At 35.4% G+C, this 7,681-nt stretch overlaps 1 pseudogene; it reads right to left on the reverse strand.

Annotated features, from left to right (window-relative positions):
• Positions 1–518: 518 nt before the first annotated feature.
• Positions 519–1,005, reverse strand: LOC122478733 (annotated as a pseudogene).
• Between the last annotated feature and the right edge of the window lie 6,676 nt (positions 1,006–7,681).

The raw sequence follows: 7,681 nt of genomic DNA on the forward strand, positions 1-7,681 counted from the left end.
AGGACTGTCTTTGAAAAATGCCATTGAGATTTTGATAGGCATTTGATAGCATTGACTCTATAGATTGCCTTGGGTAATATGGACATTATAATAATATTAAGTCTGCCAATCCAAAAATACAGGATGTCTTTCCATTTATTATGTCTCTTTAAGTTTTTTGTTTGTTTTTGTTTGTGTGTTTATTGGTGCTTTGTACTTCCAAGTTTAGAGGTTTTTTCAACTCCTTGGTTACTCCTTGGTTAAGGTTACCCAAGTATCTTATTCTTTTTTATTTTTCCTGACAACCAGTGCTTTATTAGTGAGGAGCCTTGGTTTGAGGAGTGGGGAGCTAGGATGGACAAGAAGCGCCCATCTTAAGGAATTTTCCTGGACATCAGGCATTCCTCCATGCATATTTCAAGTAAACACATTCATGGATGAAATCCTCAGAGGGGAGAGCCCTCTGACTGAAAGCAGCAGGGATGGAGGGGCTCCCTAGGCACAGCTGAGTCTGTGGGACAGCAGAACTTCTCCAAGTTCTAGGTGACATCATTACATCACACTGGAAACCAGGTGATGAACTTGGGACTGGTCATGAGCAGTGGCATCATTACTGGGGGCCGGAAGAGCCTCCTGTAGGAAGTTGAAGAGGGGGTGCCCTTGTGCACCACTCCCCTCGCACTTCTCAGAAAGCATGAATTTGGGCTCGAACCTGTTCTGAGGTCTGAGGAACTTGAAGGAATTCTGGATCTCTTCCTTCCTGGCATTTCCTGACGCCAGCACCGCTTGCATGGGAAGCAAATATTGACCAGGCCCCTGGCAGAGGTGCTGCTGATGCTTGTTCTGGGCATAGTCCTGGATAGTTGTACCTCGGAGCGACACCGCATTTTTGGTCAGCAGCATGTTGGCCCCCAGGAACCCAGGCTCACAGGCTCCTCCCTGGCCAGCAGGCCCTTGGGAACGGCATTCCTGGAGCGCTGGGGGCTGCAACTGCCGGTTGGTGGCAGGGAGTGCAGCTGCGCACATGGCCCGGCTGTGGGACCAGAGTGCACAGCTTTTTTGGTGCTCTTTTAAACGGGATCCTGAACAGACCAATAGTGAGTAAGGAGATTGGATTTGTAATTAAATACCTGCAGCAAAGGAAATCCCAACACCAAAAGGCTTCACTGGTGATTTCTACCAATTTTTAAAGAAATAATAACAATACTGGTCAAACTATTCCAAAAATCTGAAGAGGAAGGGCTACTCTCAAACTGATTTTATGATGCCAGCATTACCTTGAAACCAAAGCTTGAAAAAGACACTACAAGAAAAGAAAACTATAGGCCAGTGCCCAAAATGAACAGACATGTAAAAATCCTTAATAAAATATTGACAAACCATATTCCGCAGTACATTAGAAAGATCATATACCATGACCAAGTGGATTTATTCCTGGGAGGCAGGGATGGTTCAATATGTGCAAATAAATTAATATGATACACCACATTAACAGAAACAATAAAATCATATGATCATTTCAGTAGATGCTGAAAAACATATTTGAGAAAATTCAGCATCCTTTCATGATAAAAAAATAAACTGTTAACAAATTACGTGAAGGAATTTACCTCCACATATGACAGTCTCCTAGCTAACAGCATATTCAGCCGTGAAAAACTGAAGTCTTTTCCTTTGAGATCCAGAGTTACATGGATGCGCACTTTTACCACTTCTATTCAACATAGTAATGGAGGTACTAGCTAGAACAGTAAGCAAGAAAAAGAAATAAATGCACCGAAATTGGAAAGGAAGAAATTAATTTATCTCTGTTTGCATAGGGCATGATTTTATATGTAGAAAACCCAAAAGACTCTACAGAACAGCTGTTAGTACTAATAACTGAAGCCACTAAAGTTGCAGGATACTAAAACCAACATGCCAAAATCTATTGTGTTTCCATAACAATAGGGTAACTGAAAAGGAAATTAAGAGATCATTTAAAAATATCACATTAATACTGAGAAATCAATTGCCCATTAAACTGAATTGTTATAAAGGTACTTAAGAATACATTGTTAATATTTGCTAATCAGTGTTGTGCTAGGCAATTTTTGCTATGATTGCCTGATACTGTAGCAGAACGGTACTGCTTTCAGGCCACAAAATCATGAACAAGAAATAAATCGTACAACTGAGTGAATCACACTAATCATCATATATAATTAGACATACTTCTTATAGTTAAGTGTTATTTTTTCCAGTTCAGTCTGTGTCCTTAGCCTGTGGTTCCCTGGTAGGTTTCTTATACATGGTGTCAGTCATCCGGCAGTGCTTTGTGATTTATATGTCATTGGATTTAATTCATCGATATTAGCTATATAAGTTTGAAATAAAACTGTAATAGGATAAAGAAATAAAACTGTAAATAATGTTCAAATAAAACTATAATAGACTAAGGAAAGAGCCTTTAGAAACTTATATTTACAACTCTGTATTCTAATAAGTCAAAAAATTTAAATATCAAATTACATTCGAAATATTCAACTGGAGAAGAGATAAGAAACGAGTGGTTTAATAGTCACCAGAAATATAACTTTTTGTTATTAATTGTAGAGTGGTATTTCCTATTCTGGATATAAATTGAATCAATATAAATTGTAGCATTTTTCATAAATATGTTAATAAACAGATATTTGCTGAACATGAATCAGTAAAATGAGGTCTGAGTAAAGGGATATGGAATTTCCATATATTTGGGATAACTTAAATTAAGAAATATGAAGTTAAATAAATAAAAGTTAAAGTTAAATATTGCTGAGATATCCTTCAGATGTTACTTTAGCTTTGTACCAGTTAGTTTTAAAATTATAACATTAAATATGTTTCTCAAGTCTGCTATGAGTCTCCTACTCTTTCTCCTTCCCACTCCTTGGTGCTGTGGCAGACAGCGTGGGACATCACTCCCAATAATAATTCCTCTTAGTATTCATGCCATTGCATAAGCTCCTCCTATTATATGTGAGCTGGGCCTAGTGACTTGGTTCTAATGAATAGAATATAGAAATTAATGGGTTATCTCTTCGAGTAGGAATTTAGAAGTAACAGTGACTCCTATCTTGCTTGTACACTTTCTTTCTCTCTTGCTGGTATTCTCTCTTGCCATCTCATTTGACCACTCTGATGAAGCAAACTGCCATGTTGTGATATATGGCATATAGAGGAAAATGTGTCAGGAAACTGAGAGACACTTACAGTCAACATCTCATGAAGAACTGAGGATTTGGTTCAACAGCGTATGAGTAGCGGGATCCTGCCAACACCCACGTGAATGAGTTAGGAAGTCAATCCTTCTCAGTGGAGACTTGAGAAAAATGTATGCTTGTGAGACATCCAGAACCATATGCATCAGCTAAGCCATTTCACATTCCTAATCCACAAAAATTGTGAAATAATAAATGTTTTAAGCCACTAAACTTTGAGGTAATTTGTTATACAGTAATCAATACCTCATATACAGGTTGTGGGCTAACTTATTCATCCCCGTGGATTCATTTCTCATCAATTTACTGATAAACTAAATTCAAATTACACACCTATGATGCCTACTGAAATTTATATCCATATTTCAAAATTCTCATTTTATATCCACATATGACACTTCTTAGGAACTATAATAACCAATATAAAAAATAAACTCATTATCTCCCCCACCCCCGCAAATTCATTCTGTCTCTTAAACCTTAATTCATGAGATGACACTTTTTCAAACCAGTTTCCCATGATACTGTTTCAGATTAAGTCATTCTTAGCATCTCCCACTCTCGTGAATCTACCATCTGATTTTTAAAAGTTAAATTTATTTATTCTACTTTTAAACATGTCTGGAATCTGTTTTATAACTAGTGTTTATACCTCAGTTTAAAATGCTGTCAATTTTCAAATAAATTGCTATACCAGCTACATGAAGAATATCCATTTTTGACATAGCAGTGGAAGTGTTTTAAAAATAAACATCTGCTTACATTTTTTTTTTTTTACTCTCTAATTGCTCTCAGGTGAAAGTCAGACTTTTAACATGGATTTAAAGGATTTGATAGAAATGCCTTGTTTAACTCTCACATATCACATTTTTATTTGTCTTAGACTTAAGATCATGAAAGCGGTCACATTTTTCTGTATTATGTATTTCTTCATCCTCAGGCCCAGTTCAGTTTCTTTTCAATTAAATTCATGATAGAATGAGCAAGTGAATGATTGACCATAGTCTTTCAGATTTCAAATTATTGTCTTTTTAATATTAGGATTATGTTAACAGACTCTAATCTGTTAAACATATGGATTTGTAAAGACAGAAATGTGTGGATTTTAGGCCCAACTTTGCCATTAATTTCTTGTCTTTGACTTTTAGCAAGATATTCCACAGAAAATTACACTAGTTCACTAAAATTATAGTATAATTGAACCTGACGAGCAAGAAGAGTCAGCATTCAGAGCATTAGTAAAACACAGGAATGCAAGAGGGTAGAAAGCACATAAATGAAAATAACAAAAAGAAGTCAGAAACATAGTTTAACATATGTTCACATTGAGGCTGTAGCAGTATCTGACCATCTGTTTCAGGCTACTGGCCACAGAGTCAGGCTGGATTTTCTAATAGGTAACAGTCTCTCCAAGTAACCGTTGTATCAGAGATAAACATTTGTTTTTACCAGTTGAATGCCATGTGTCCACCACTGATAAGAGTAGATCCTGTGGCACCAATATTCATTAGTGATTGCAAATGCTTTGCCTTGATAGAAGAAAAAAAAATCAACTCATTCACTGGATTAGCTTTCTTCTACCTTTATGCCAAATTCAGGAGTGGAATGGAGTTTTGTCACAGTCTCCTGTTACTTTTATGACACATTGCACAGTCAAAGAGTGCCATGGAGATGGGTCTTTAGGTTTTGCTTCAGTATTTTCCTGTATGAATCCAACTGGAAGAAACTTTGAAGGCTTTTGTAATTTAAATAGGAGCAAATTATTTCTACCCCCAGTGTATCTTCCATTTTAGTGGAAATAATGGTAAATGGTATATAAGTGGAGAATAACTTGTTCCCTGTAGTCTGCTTAGATTTTCACTTTGAAAGCTTGCACCTGTAAGTATTATAACTATACTGTAATGTAGACTTGTAATGCTATACCTGTAAGTATTACCAAGGTACTTTGGCAAATATAGAAGATAATTTGAAAGTCATTACTATAGATTAAGATAATTTATTTGAAAAAGTCTTACATTAAAAATATAAAAAGGAATGCATCAATTGTGTAATACCAACTTCTCAGTTTAAATTTGGCAAGGTTTTCTTTAATTGTATGAGTTAATTTCATTAATCTTCCACCATTGCTAATTAAATTTCTTTATAATGTAACAGTCATAAGAAATAGCTAACTTTTCATTCTAATTGGAGTGTTACTTATACAGAAAACTGAAGTAAAGGAAACACACAGATGGAAGCTGCAGGTGTAGCCATCCTCTAGGCTTTGTCATAATCATGGGATTGATTACTAAACAGAATGATGTCAAGAATGATGAAGGATCTGAGATTTACCCTAATTGCAGACTTGCAAGTTAGCCTACCACAGTTTTATGTCTGCTGACAGAAAACATGAGACATCTGTATCAGAGAGAATAGACTTTGTTATTCAGATATAGCAATAATAATAATAATCATATCAGTTCCTTTCCATATCTCCCAATCTACCTTCCCAGCTCATGATGCAGTACACACATAGCAGGTTTGTGTCCCAGATGGGAAAGTTCAAGATTATGAAACTTTAATCTTTCATAATGAACTGCAAGCAAACCTGTCCAATATATTCCATAAAGGGAGACCTTATCTTTATTAAACTCAGCAGCAGACAATTCTGCCTTCTTCTCTGGAAGGAGGCACTGTCTCTGTCTTCCAGGGCTGTTCACTATTCAACACCCTTGAAAAGTAATCCAGGAAAAAAGAAATTTAAAAGTTGTCACTGTTTCTACCTGTCATTGTCTCTACTTGCAGGTGTTCCTGAAATGTGAGAGACATCATGAACAGGAACAACAAAAAAGGCAGTTGATTGTATTCTGTGAATTAATAGAGATGGCAGTGGTGGTAGGGCTTGGTCAAAAATCCATCTGGGGTTGCCAGTGCCAGTCCTTGGAATTCTCTCATAAATGAATCAATTATTAAAAATATATTGAATACACCCTTAAAATTGCTTTAAATTATTAATCCTTTAAAGATGGAATATTTTGTTAAAAATTAATATAATTCAGCAAACTCGTGCCTAATATTAGCATACTAATGTTCATTAGTATCATTTTATCTTTTATGTGGTTCTGAGCTGAGAACATGTTTTAAAGATGGGAGTAGTGAAAACAGTTTAGTAGAGGAAATTTTTCATGGAGTCCAGTTATGTACAGAGAATGGTAAATAGTGAGGGAAAAAGTAAGCAAACAATTATGACACTTGGGAGATTGTGTTTTATGAAGTCAGGGGAAGAGCACTGGGATGAAGGTAGGAAAATGTTCCAGTCAAGGCTTCTTCATTTGTAATTGCCCTTTGGTCTGCTCTCATCACTTAAGATGGTTGCTTTCTTAAGAAAGTCACTTCCCTAAGGCTAATAAGTCACTTTAATTGTAGTTTTGTTATACACACATTACTGAAACTTCATAAATGTAATTGGCTACATGATCTAAGAGTATTCTCACTATAAAAATTATAAGAACAATTTCTCTAAGTAGCAGTGATAATGTACTCATGTCATCATAATTAATATCCCAATCACTGAAATTATATTCCATTGGATTTAACCCACTACTCTTTACTAGCTCTGTATTCTTAGACAATTTTCCTAATTTTTCTGAGTGTCATGTTGTCCCTTTGTAAAACAGGGTTTGCACTTAATAAAGACTTTCTTGTGATATTCGAGTTTATGTATAGTAAAAACATAGAGTTATTCTGGAGAGATTCTATCCACTTCTTAAATAGGAGGTACTACCATAATTAGCATTGTTATCATTTTAAAGAACAAAGGAATAACCTTGGGAAACAACTCTGAGAAAAAATAAAACAAACAAATATCATAAAATGTAAATAATACTTATAGAAGCTAGAGGAAAAACTTGAAAGGATGAGAAATATACTGTACTGATATTTCTATATATTTGGAGAAGAGGATAGTAAAATTTCTGAGAATAGAAAACAACACATCTTGTTTCAACTGCCTAATCAAAATTAGTTTCATCAAAAATCACCCATGAAAGAGTATAACAGAGAACTGGAAATGAATTATTCAGGGCAAGAAAACTTCTGGAACATGTGTCTTGCTTAGAATTCAAAAGAAGTGAAATATAAAATATAAAAGAATGGAGTTGTGTCTCCCAAAATAAATAAAAATGTAGTTTCCCTTACTGTTTGATCTTCACACAGTTCCAGTGTCTACAGTGTTTCAGGACTAATGAAAATCCATGGGATTTGGGACAGTACATAATGCTCTATTCTCCTGTCAGCTTAGGCACAATATTAGGGACAAGGTAGTTAGGATTGAATAGCCAGAGATTCTTACATGGCTTAAATGTAACAACAGCATGAAAAAAACTGGATTATGTTGCTAAGTGTGACCTTAAAGATAAGTAGTAGTCTTCATTGTGTACATTAAGAAAATTCAATTCAGGGGGGCGTCTGGGTGGCTAAGT

Source organism: Prionailurus bengalensis, chromosome A1 (assembly GCF_016509475.1).
Source record: "Prionailurus bengalensis isolate Pbe53 chromosome A1, Fcat_Pben_1.1_paternal_pri, whole genome shotgun sequence".
NCBI classification, from domain to species: Eukaryota; Metazoa; Chordata; class Mammalia; order Carnivora; family Felidae; genus Prionailurus; species Prionailurus bengalensis.